General features: G+C 36.9%; 1 protein-coding gene across 4 annotated transcripts in view; it reads left to right on the forward strand.

The window, feature by feature from the left end:
• LOC129771066 (Ig-like and fibronectin type-III domain-containing protein 1) overlaps positions 1-10,971 on the forward strand; it is a 436,355-nt gene that overhangs the window by 243,739 nt on the left and 181,645 nt on the right. The gene's annotated exons all lie outside the window — the stretch shown is intronic.

Consider the following 10,971-nt stretch of genomic DNA (forward strand, 5'->3'; position numbering starts at 1 on the left):
TGGTATGTAGCAAAATGTATTCTTTTAAAAACGTTCTTTGTCATGACATACCATGTCCCACTGTTAATTAAAGTGAGCTTTGGCAAAACTCAGACTTCTTTTGATGTGAGATGGTGTAAGATTGAGAGCTTTAACCTTTTTAGCCCTCTTTATGTAAGGACTTTTTACCAAAATTTGACGAATTGTCTCCCGCGAAACATTCAGATTCAAAGATTGCTTTATTTGCAAGATACCTGGTCTCATAGAAGTTTGACAGAGTGTAGACATCGATTTATGTTTGTTGATCGAATTCTCAACATATTTGTCCAATTTATGCTCACTGGCACCTGGTTTTCGTCCGGATCGTGGCAAGTCTTCAAGCGTATTTTGTATCCCAAATTTCTCAATAATTGCTTTCACACTTGCTGGTGCAACTCCTACTCGTTTGGCTGTTTGATTATAACCCTTTCAAGTACACCAAATGAGCACCAAATATTCTCACTTCGATTTTGAATCGCGCCATCTTCGTTGCTACAGTTTAAAAACCCAAAGAGTATATGGAAAACAAAATTCGACAAGTAAACAAAGCAGGAGAAGCTGTGCGCATGCATAAGCGTTCGTGTATACAAGTACAAGAACGCTACAAATGTTTGAAGTTACTTTTCGATTCACTCCTTAGTGGGAAAACCAAATTTAAAAAATTTTGTTTCGTTGCTTTGGCCTATTGTGTGTACGTCTTGTCATGATAACCATTACCGAAATGTTTGTGAAAATTGGAAAATAACGATTGAGAGGTTCGAAAGGGTACACTTACGCATACTTGTTCGCGATATCAAGAAGACCGCAATAACAACCGACCGGTTTGATTCTTTGTTTATAAGAGGCTTTAATGTATTTCCGAGTTTATATACGGTTATGTTGTGATTTCAATAATAGAAATTTTTCGAGTCAATGAGTAGTTATCATATAACTCTTAGACGTTTTGTCTTTCGTATAAATTGATTATCATACAATTTCGTTGATCCGGAGCAGAATTATGGATTCCTCCTTGGAATTACAAAGCAAAAATAATATACCCTTCCCGACATTTGGAAACGACGATCGATTGCAGCATTCGTATACAAACAATTTTATAACGCTGCTTTCATTATTGTGATTTCTATGGAGAAATATTCACTACACCACATTCTAACATTTGGTATTCTTCACTATCAAATCCGTAGTCAATGACACCTATCGTTATCGAATCCATCGATACCTCGATTTCTGCTAAATGTCCCGATCAGTCTGCAGACTGCAGAAACGAAATGGGATTGGGAAAGAAAAGCACAATTCATACGCGTGTGAACGTGATCTTCCCCAGCTCACATCGTAATAACAATTAAATGGATTTCCGAGCGGGCGCCAGCTCATATACGGATTTGTACACCTTGTCTTTCAAATGGAGTGATTATCATACCACTCCGTTCAGCCGGCAAAGAAGTATTAACGTTCAAAACCATGCCCTCCAAGCGTCATTCTCTTGGTTTCGAAACTATAAACTTACACCTTCGACAGAAATGAATAACGTAGTCCTACGTGTAACGTGTAACAGAGCCGAGTTTTAAGCGTGTACATATTGAATGTTTAGATTAATACAAACTGCAAATTACACAATAGTTAATAGTCATTTAGGCGCAAGAGTATTTTTTCTATTCCATTACATTATGGAAAATTGCTCAGTAGTAGCCATTTAGGCGTAAGTTCATTCTTTCTGTTCATCCGTTGTTCAGCTGACCGGACAGCGGGGACAGTTGATATTAAGCATTGTTGGTTTATTCATAGCATAACATCCCAATGATTCTTGCAGAGCAAAAAACTTTTTTACTCTTGTAACCATCTAATTCATTCTCTCCTTTTCGATACAACAGGTTAGCTCAGATAAGAAAAAAATGAGCATTAATCGTTGCTTTCTTCGAAATCCTTTGTGCTCGCGCCGATCTTTCGGATAAAATATTTTGTTTAATTTGTTATTATGACATTCTTGCCATAATAAACTCGTAACTTTGGAGGTGAAAGTTTGATGACTTGGGGGAAATTTTCTCAAAGAGGCTTGATTCAGATAATCCGTTAATCAACACGAATGAACAGTCAGAAGTACAGCGAAGTACTTCATGATCATTTACTGCTGTTTTTGCATCAAACTCTTCTTCTCTTGAATGGCATTAACGTTCCCTGTGGAACTTTTGCCGTCCCAACGAATGCATTAACTAGCGTCATTTATTAATACTTAGATGAGATTTCTTAAGCCATGTAACACGCCTTGAATGTATTCCATGGAGCAAGCTCCTGAATCTGTTTAGTGCGGAAAAATGTACTTTAATTCATATATTTCAATTTCAATATTAATTAACATTGTTTCGTGATTGAGCTAGGCACGATCCATAACTTGTTTTCAGTTTTACAGATTATGAAGAGATGTTATAAACTCGTTGGTAAACCAAACAGCAGCCGCTCGTTATCATTTTGGCTGTAACAGAGTCGGGTTTTTATCATGTACATGTTACATGTTTATGGTTTCTATAATTACACAGTAGCCAGTATTCCTTCTGTATTTCTTCTGTTCCATTACATATGGTAAATTACACAATAGAAGCCATTTAGGCGTAAGGGTATTCCCTCTGTTCTTCCTTTATTGACCAGACCAGACAGCGGATGCAGTTGATATGAGCATTGTTGTGTTATTAATAGCACAACAGACCGATGTTTTTCTTGTTTGCAAACAGAACTTCCTCAATAGTAGAGCTTGCATGATGATTGTTGCGTCGACGTAGTTATTTTGTAACAACAAAAAAGATGGTGAATTGAGTGCCCTGAATTTTAAACTCACGATCGATCGCTTGGTAAGCGAACGCGCAACTAATGTGGCTACGAAGACCCTCTTCTAGCAAATTAGTAAAGCCGTAAAGTCTAATTAATTATTTCTCTCAGTGCGGTGATTAATCGATTATTCGATTATTTTGAGATGATTAATCGTATCGAATAACACACAACTGAATATTCGATTAGTTGATGAACGATTAAATTCAAGAATCGGGGATCACTATGCACAAGACCACATAACACAACACTAACATCAGCTTTCGAAAAAAAACTCAATTACACAATCGAAAACTTTGTATTGGTAGGGCTTGTATAATACTCATTGACTCTGCTCACCGTCTGAACAACATCGTCACTCATTTTGCTCAAATGCAAATCGTAATTAATAACAGATCTCACTATCGTGCAACGCAAGCGAGACTTACTGGCAAACCCTGTGTCTCGTATGTTTGTTGCCCGAGCTAAGCAATAAATCCGTCGTTAAATTGTCACCTCACCTCTCCCCCTAGGCGGCAATTTAACCCCAGCTATAGTCACCGAACTCGGAGATCAATTAAACAATTGTCCTTCTTTTAATTACAACCGCAATACAATGAAATCGTACGTCAAGTTGCTAATCGAAATGCACGCTAAACACTACAATTCGCCGCCATGCCATTGCCGTGGCTAAGTCTGGTTTACCTAACAGCAAACAACAAATTGCATAGCTCTCGATGTCAACTCGATTGTAGCGTTGTGCTGCCCCACACAGAAGTATCCGACCAAAGCTACTACTCTTGCTTCAGACTCTAAGTGTCGCACGAGGGCAATTTGCGATAAGACGCACTTGCGTAGAGCATGATGCTAAGTATCATGTTGTGGGCAGCAACCAGACAAAAGAGTTTTAATGCCCGCAAGCGTATGAATTGATGCTTGCGGCTGCCTAATGGCTACTGTTTGCTACCTCAAGTTGCACTGTTATTTGAAATCGATCCAATGGATGTTAAAACAATGTTAAGAAATTTGTCCCACTCATGTAGTAATTTCCAGTGTATCCCATTCAATAAATGCCTATCCGAACCTCCGATCGGCGATTAAGCAGCGGAAATAAAATATTAACAGCCACTAATTAGCGTGTATCCAATGGAACCATGCCGCGAGTATTGTTCGGTGTCGTCAACAGCACTCTGCACTCAAGTGTCGGTAGCCCAATCGGTGGCCAAATATAATGGAAATGAGATACGTGATATGGTCATCCCTCCTCTTTGTCCCTCCCGCGTGCGGTGGTGACAATTCTCGCGTAACTTTTGAAAAGGTCCTATGTAACAAATGTAAACAAATCGAGTTAATGGATGCACGCTATTAGTTTTCAATCATTGAATGTATTACAAAAACAATCGTTCACGTATCTATCTTCTTCATCTTTTTGTCGCCGATACAAAAAATATCCAATGTACAGATTCGAATTTTAAGCACCCGGCTGTTACTTCGGACGCCACTTTCCTCCGACGGCCGAAACGTCCGCAGTAACAAAGCAGTCAAAACAACTCGCAGTCGTACTTCGGTCGTTTTGGAATTTGTTTCTTACAGGTGTTGTTATCGATTTTAGTGCAATTCAACGAGTGATAACAATAATAATCAGTCTTTAGAACGAAATGCTGATATTTGGATTGTTGTTTATTAGTTAGTTTCAAATTTTTATAGTGCAACGTAATACGTCCAATGTGCAAACGCGGGCAGTCAAAACGTCCAATGTAACATTTTTCGCTCCGAGGCTTCAACCTTAATCTCAAATCACGGAACAATAGTTACGATTGGTTTTACGAAATTATTCTTGACTGCTAGTGGTGAAAACAGTGATAAAGATTGATAGCTTTTAAGACAATTCGCGAAATAATGTTCGGGTCTTCAACTACGTTTTTCTCGAGTTGGCGAAAATGTTACATTGGACCTTTTCAAAAGTTACGCGAGAATTCAATAGCACTTTTAACGAATATCGATTGAAACATCAAAGCATTTTGTTGCACGTCAAGTGTCTGTGCCAAACCACAAAATCTACGCCATATGTCATTTTGTTATTCTGGGGCTGGTTCATCTCGCGAGCGTCGTATGGTGCTTCACAGGATTTATTTGTTAAATATTGATGACGAAGATAATGCAATTTCATAATCAGCGGTCGAACATCAAACGTATCTTTTCAAGGATACTACAGAGCAACATACTATGAGACATCTTATAAATCACATACTGGAACCTACAGTGACCGACACAAAACAGAATAACCCACAACACTTGCACACATTCCAACTAAATTATATACTTGTCGTAAGACTAAATCATTGATTTCAATGTTTGGAATAAGTTTACGAGATTGAAAATGAAACGTGTAACGAAAGTTAGGATTACATTAACTGATGGGCGCATAAAAAAAGTCACAGGAGAGCTGTGTCTGAGACACGACCGCATAGTTGACGTAGGATTCCGTTGATTTTGGATATGTTTGAAGAATTACGCTCTGATAATGATTTCGTGGCCCCGAAAAGGGCTGTTTTGTTTGGTAGTTAGGTATTGTTTGTTCACCCCACCAGTGCACAATGGTTCAGGAGATGTAATTAATTGGAAATTAGCATTTAGAGCTCGACAGTTATTCTCTAGACAAAAAATGTCTTCGACAAAGTTGTTACACATGACAGAGCGCTCATTTCTATGTTATCAAAAATAGGGTGACCAAAATTGTCGATGAAATAAAAAATCTAACTTTCTTATCTTTATAGATAGAGGTAAATATAGTTCTACAATATTGTAGTCCTAGTTATTTGAGACATCTTTGTAGAATAAAGTTTTATTATATCTCTTGAAATAACCGATATAGCACCTTTTTTCTACGTTACGTTAGGGTCACCATGAAAAAAACGGTTTTTTTTTGCTCTAACTTTTGCTTTATATGTCAAATTCTATATCCAAACTGTCTTCGAAAGACTTTTAGAGCTTACTAATACAAATATTTTGCGATGCAGAACTTGTCAATGTCTCAACTTTACTCAAAGTTATTGATATTTCTTCCCAAAAAAATACGCTCTCTTCAATTGTTTGTCATTCTTTCTGGGGCGAACATAAACAAAGTTTTTTGACGGCATTCGAAAGAGCATATTTCACTCTACATAATGTGTGGTGTAACACTAGACGAGATGCCTCCTGTTTTATGTATGGATGAATTATAGAAAAAACTCATCAATGCTATATAAGAGAATTATCAATACCGAATAAAATTATCAATTTTTCCCATCAGTAAAAACATATTACTTTAATATAGAGAAAACATATTTGAAATGGAAAAGGTAATTTTCTTTTATATTTTTTTAAATAATCACTTTTTCGAATATTTCTTCACATTTCCAACTTTTCTCGCCTATCAACTTTCCTTGGGTGAAAATAAACAAAACAAAACAGACAGCTTAAACCGAACGACCCGTTCTCGAGCGGGAACACACCTTGATTTTTTATTTTATTTTAATTTTTTTTATTTATTTTATTTATGAAAATTGAAATAAACCGTTTTATATATCAAGTCATTTTTAACACAACTACAGGTCGGACTCGATTATCCGGAGTATTTTATTTTTGATTTTCAGAAATTTTGAATAATTTGTATAATAATTCTATATTGAATAGCTAATATGGGTATCAAAAGAAAGGGATTGACTAGTAGAATACAGTTATTTATGAAAAACTGCAAATCTAAGATGGCGGCCACTACAAAATGGGTATCAAATGAAAAGGCTTAGCTAATAGAACACAGTTATTTATGAAAAATGCCCAAAAATGTATCAAAACAAAGTTCTCGACTAGTAGAACATAGCAAAAAAATAAAATTTCCAATTTCAATATGGCCACAGTCCTCCAACAACTAATTACTTTTTGAATGGTTTCATTCAGCTTGACCTGTTTCTATGTATGTTTGAATGTTTGTTGGGTTGTCCCACATTAATAGAAAATTGACCCCGTTCCTGTTGAATGATTGATCTGAAATTTGGATCATACATTTAATTCTACTGTCATTATAAAACTGCGTATTCCATGATCTTGAAAAATTCAATTTGGCCACCGCAAAAAAATGGCTGAATGGCTTGATTTGGAGAATACACTACCCTATGAACAATATAAATTCGAAAAGGTCGCCGCCACAAAATGGTCGACTATGTATTTTTTTGCAATCTCCTCAATCTTGGTATCAAATGAAATGATTTGACTAATAGAATACAGTACAGGTCGGACTCGATTATATACAGACTCGATTATATGTGATTCGATTATATACAATTTTGGAGTCGATTATATTCAGTTTGGAAAATTTTTTTTTTTTTATATTTCTAATATGGCTTATTTCATGAAGAAGTAACCTTTCAACGTTAAGGTGAAGTTAAAGTGGCTATTACATGTACAGTGGGGTAAAAATCGTGATTTTTGAAGATTTTGCTTGAATTTTCACCAGGAATTGTTTATATCGATATTGCAGCCGAATTAAGAAAGATAGAAGTTGTGCGTCAAAGAACACATTATGGAGCGGTTAAAGAACTTCATTTTAATTGATAGAAACAATCTAGTTGAATATAAATTTTTAGGATAAAATTAATAATAACACATTAACAATTATAAACTTTTAAGTGTTTCACTTCCAAAATGGTATTAAAATTCTCTAATGTAGTGGTTCCACTACTATATACTGTACTAAATTTTCTCATCTTTTAAATAAAAGCATCATAATCATCTTCCGTAGCGTACTTTTTAATGTAGAGCCAGTTTGAAGCAACAGAGTCCGAAACAAAAAAAAAGTTCTGTAACTCTGTCATTGTTGAAATTCGAACATATGCGTAGGAGGTTTTTTTATCAAATATGATCGTCTATCACCTCCTGAGAGAATTTGGATAAATTTATTTTTTTTCATTTGAGAAATGTGTTTTCTGACTTCAAGGGGATGAATCAAAAATCAAATTCCTCTTTTATTTTCAAAAAACGAAAAATACATGCAAAAAAACATATAAAAAAATGTTTTAACTCGATTATCCGGAGGATTCGATTATCCGGAGTGAAAAAAAAAATCAATACTCCGGATAATCGAGTCCGACCTGTACTCACAGGAATCCGTGACTCTATCGAACGGCCCGTCTCAAATCTCATATTATGTCAATATACAAAACCCTTGATCTGGTTTCGGCTGTAGGCGTGTGGAAGCCCTCTTACAGTTCTTAAATGCAAAATATTAAACAAAATTGAGACACACTGTCCTGCGAGAAAATTATCTTCCACATGAAAATCACGCTCTAAAATCCCCCCAGATTGCAACAAATTCACCGCACGAGCTCGCACACTTTAATGGTTTCTCAGTACGTAAATCTAAATTACGCCTCTTCTCATGACAAGAAGCTGGCTCGATTGGATCAACGATCGCATCCACTCATTCAGACACTAAATGGAATCTTCAAATTAGTTCACTCTCACAGAATGCACCCTTGTGCGGTGGGAAGCTAAGCAAATCGAGATTCCTATCTGTGGCTTGGATTCGCTGACATTGCCGAGACATTGTGCATGAAGACGAACGACCGATTGCGATGAATTGCGGTGGAACATTCCAGAAGTCGGTCGGTCGGAGCTGGGGGCCTCTTCAGTGTGATGTCAACGAGGGAGTCACGCGCCGATTCCACCAGACGACTCCTCATGGAACTTAATTCAACGAAGGTTCTTGACTTTTGACTAGGGGTGAAAATCATTTTAATCACCTCCTTTTCAAACCCTCCCGACATAGTATGATGGGACAAAACTAGCAAAAATTGGTGGGATAGGATCGAAATGAAATTCCGCATTTATTGGACAAAAAGAAAAATGTCGAGACGAAGAAAAAAAAGAGTCGGACTCGGAGGACAAGTTCATTCCTCCTGGGGCTATCTGGCCGGAAATCTGTGTTCCTGAAACACCATAGGGAAGAGTCGTTTGTTCGTTAATATTATTAGGAATTCATGTGAGCAGTGAGAATGCAGGAAAGCCGAGAAGGCAGCGATGGAGAAAATAAATGTTTGACTAACCTCGCTCTGATTCCCGGATGTTTTCTTCACCGGATTAAAGCAAAATAGCAAAGTTAATGGCAGTCCACCCGTGGCCGAGTGGTTAGCGTCTCACATTATCATGCCGGGTGTTCGGGTTCGATTTCCCGTTCTTGCCGGTGGTATTTTTCGTCAGAGAAGTTTCCTTCGACTTGCACTGTGGTCACGCGTATTCTAAAGCTTACCCCTCGGAATACATTCAAGGCGTGTTATTTGGCTTAAGAAATCTCAACTAAGTATTAATAAATGACGCTAGTTGATGCATACGTTGAGACGGCAAAAGTTCCACAGGGAACGTTAACGCCATTCAAAGCAACGCAAAGTTAATGGGTGTGTGAATGGGTTAGGATTGGACGATCTCGGATCGATTTTTCGAAGATCAATCTTTTCCATTTCAATTTCCGATTTTTTGGATCGATCTTTTTGACTTGAAAAAATCGAGAAAATCGATTCTTTCGATTTTCGATTTTTTCGATCTTAGAAATTTTTTTTGTAGATCTGTTTTTCAGTATAAATCGATTTTATTCTCACTAATGACCATCTACCAATTTTTTTAAACATAATGTCAACATTTGAATCGCATCTTCTACGATTTAATTCTGTACAAATGCTGATCGAGACAGAACTAGTGGCAGCAACTGAGGAGATTTACTGTCACCAATGGCTCATAGGATCACTGAAGTAGATGTTGACATCAATTCCAGGCGAAAGGTTATTCTAAAGAACTGACGCCAAAATCAAGAAACGGCTTCGTCTGAATGACAAACGTATGACACGACTGGCTTTTATGGAATCGTTATCAGCTGAGTTATGGACAGTTATTGAATTTACAGTAATGTTTAAGTAATGCTTAATAAAACGATTCCATGACGTCACAGAAAACACGACACTCCTATAGAATAAGCAGATAAATTGGAAAAACATCTTTTGATTTTTCAAAGATCGATTCTTCGGTACCGTTTTATTCAGTGGATCGATCCCTACGCCGTTTGGAGAATCGATTCGACAAAATCGATCTTTTTATAAAGATCGCCCAATCCTAAAATGGGTATATGCTACTCTATTCTTAATAAGAAATGGAACCAACGGTTGATTCTGACTAACGATTGTAGATTGTATAGAATGTGTGTTAGTATGAAGCAATTCCACGCCAAATCAGCCTTATGCTAAAAACTTGAAAGTTTAATCTTCGAAATGATCCCATGCGTTGATTTTTCACAAAGTTACAGCATTTCAAAAATCACCTAAAAATTTCAACTTTGAACTCATTTTTGTGAAATAGTATAAAATGCATATTTCTGCTGGTCATCACGACTGAAGTTCCGACATCACATAGAAATTACACAAACTTGATTTTCATTTTATGAAATTGGTTATATCCCAAGAACGGTTAGTCCTAGAATAAAACGTTGTATGTATAATTGTTCATATTCTTGTTCTTCGGTAGGAGTCTTGAACCATTGCGAACATTAGTTCGATCTTTTGTAGTGTAGTGCAGTTTTTCGTGTTAAATCACATTTTCATATTACTAAATGATAACGAAGTAAAATATTGGAACTGATTTTTTTTTAAATTGGTATCTTTCTTTTGGTGATTCCGACATGGCACCACTAAATGTCAAACTTTTAAAATTTAATGGGTTTCGTTGTATTCGTCTCTTCCCGTAGATCAATATAGTGGAGAGAAAAATCGGAAAATTCAATTCCCATATGTTCTACAATTAGCTAAGCGTTGTTAGTCCATTTGATGTTGGGGCTAACGAAATTGATTTTTGTTCGAAAGTGAAAAAGGATTTTCAGACGGAATAACGCGTTCCTATATCTTCTATCTATATAAACAAAAATGGAAGGCCAAATGTGTTGGTGTGCCTGGCGCTTTATTGGATTTCATGCTTTTAATTGCCGCTTCTATTTCAGCTAATGACGGCACCGCGGAGTTGACGCGGTTAATGCGCCGCACTGTAGGTACCGTACGCTGCGGGTTTTGTTGGTCATCCTCGCTTGGAACTCGGAAGAGTTCGCCGAAGTGCTCAGTCCAACGCTTGAGCTGATCT

Source organism: Toxorhynchites rutilus, chromosome 2 (genome assembly GCF_029784135.1).
Source record: "Toxorhynchites rutilus septentrionalis strain SRP chromosome 2, ASM2978413v1, whole genome shotgun sequence".
Classification (NCBI taxonomy): Eukaryota; Metazoa; Arthropoda; class Insecta; order Diptera; family Culicidae; genus Toxorhynchites; species Toxorhynchites rutilus.